The sequence below is a fragment of the Trichechus manatus genome, unplaced genomic scaffold (genome assembly GCF_000243295.1).
Source record: "Trichechus manatus latirostris isolate Lorelei unplaced genomic scaffold, TriManLat1.0 scaffold00031, whole genome shotgun sequence".
Taxonomy (NCBI): domain Eukaryota; kingdom Metazoa; phylum Chordata; class Mammalia; order Sirenia; family Trichechidae; genus Trichechus; species Trichechus manatus.
This window is the reverse complement of record NW_004443967.1, coordinates 16845677-16847784: the sequence shown is the minus strand read 5'-3', so window position 1 is coordinate 16847784 and position 2108 is coordinate 16845677. Positions and strand designations below refer to the sequence as shown.

Genomic DNA, 2108 nt, shown 5'->3' with positions numbered 1-2108 from the left:
CACTCCTTGCAAACCCGATGTGGCAGTTCTACTCTGTCCTATAGGGTCACTATGGGTCGGAATTGACTTGATGGGAAGGAGTTTGGTTTAGTTTTTTTTTTTTTTACCGGTGTTGATGAGGGATAACACTGCTGATGTCAGATGGATCTTGGCTGAAAGCAAAGAATACCAGAAAGATGTTTACCTGTGTTTTATTGACTATGCAAAGGCATTCAACTGTGCGGATCATAACAAATTATGGACAATATCGTGAAGAATGGAATGCCAAAACACTTACTTGTGCTCATGGGGAACCTGTACATAGACCAAGAGGCAGTCATTTGAACAGAACAAGGGCATACTGTGTGGTTCAAAGGAAGGAAAGTTGTGCATCAGGGTTATATCTTTTCACCATACTTATTCAATCTGTATGCTGAACAAATAATCCGAGAAGCTGGACTATATAAAGAACGCAGCACCAAGATTGGAGGAAGACTCATTAACAACTTGTGATATGCAGATAACACAACTTTACTTGCTGAAATGAAGAGGATTTGAAGCACTTATTGATGAAGATCAAAGACTACAGCCTTCAGTATGGATTGCACCTCAACATAAAGGAGACAAAAATCCTCACAACTGGACCAATAAGCAATATCATGATAAATGGAGAAAAGATTGAAGTTGTCAAGGATTTCATTTTACTTGGATCCACAATTAACACTCATGAAAGCAGCAGTCAAGAAATCGAACCATGTATCGAATTGGGCAAATCTGTTACAAAAGACCTCTTTATAGTGTTAAAAACCAAAGATGTCACTTCGGGGACTAAGGTGCGCCTGACCCAAGCCATGGTGTTTTCAATCGTCTCATATGCAGGTGAAAGCTGAACAATGAATAAGGAAGACCAAAGAAGAATTGATGGCTTTGAATTATGGTGTTGGTGGAGAATACTGAATATACCATGGGCTGCCAGAAGAATGAACAAACCTATCTTGGAAGAAGGACAGCCAGAATGCTCCTTAGAAACTTGGGTGGCGAGAATTCGCTTCATGTACTTTGGACTTATTATCAGGAAGGACCAGTGCTTGGAAAAGGACATCATGCTTGGTAAGGTAGAGGGTCAGCAAAAAAGAGGAAGACCCTCAAAGAGATGGACTGACACAGTGGCTGCAACAATGGACTCAAACATAACAACGATTGTGAGGCTGATGCAGGACCAGGCAGTGTTTCGTTCTGTTGTACACATGGTCACTATGAGTCAGAACCAACTTGACAGCACCTAACATCAACAACAACACTGGTATTTGATAATCTCTCTTCACTACTCACTCAGTTCACTCTAGTGGGTGGGCTCTCTCTGTGGTGTACCCTCTTAGCAAGGAACTGGGGAATACATGCGAAGAGGCAGAGAAGGGGAAAGAGCAGGAGCCTCAAGTTCATACCAATCTGTGCTTAATCGTGTTCTGTTGCTTACAGGCTGTGCAACCTTGGGCGAGTTTATTAACAACTCTGAATTCCAGTTTTCCTGGTCCTGGTCTTCAGGTAGGAGGACAGTCCGTGTTTGTAAAGAGCCTGGGCCATACTAGGTGCTCAGTAACTGGCAGCTATTACTGAGAGTGGGAAGAGTCCAACTAAGCCCTTGCCTAGTAGCCGAAAGGTTGGTGGTTCAAACCTACACAGAGGCACCTTGGAAGACAGTCCTGGCGATCAGCTTCTGAAAGGTCACAGCCTTGAAAACCTTATGGAACAGTTCTATTCTGCACACAGGGGGCCCCCATGAGTTTAATCGACACAACAACAACAACAACATCGCGAGGAAGGCCGTGGTGGTTCAGAGGTACAATCTTCTCCTTGTCTGCAGACCTAGGTTTGATTCGTGGCCAATGTACCTTGTGTGCAGCCAACACCCATCTGTCAGTGGAGGCTTATGTGTTGCTGTGATGCTGAGCAGGTTTCAGCACAGCTTCCAGACTAAGATAGACTAGGAAGAAGGGCCTGGATTTACTTCTGAAAATCAGCCAATGAAAACCCTATGGATCACAAGGGTCCAATCTTCTACTGATCACAGGCATGGCACAGGACTGGGCAGCATTTTGTCCCACTGTGCACGGAGTCAGGGCGGACCG

At 44.4% G+C, this 2108-nt stretch overlaps 1 protein-coding gene across 1 annotated transcript in view; it reads right to left on the bottom strand.

Annotated features, from left to right (window-relative positions):
* DOCK1 (dedicator of cytokinesis 1) overlaps positions 1-2108 on the bottom strand; it is a 569919-nt gene that overhangs the window by 133558 nt on the left and 434253 nt on the right. The gene's annotated exons all lie outside the window — the stretch shown is intronic.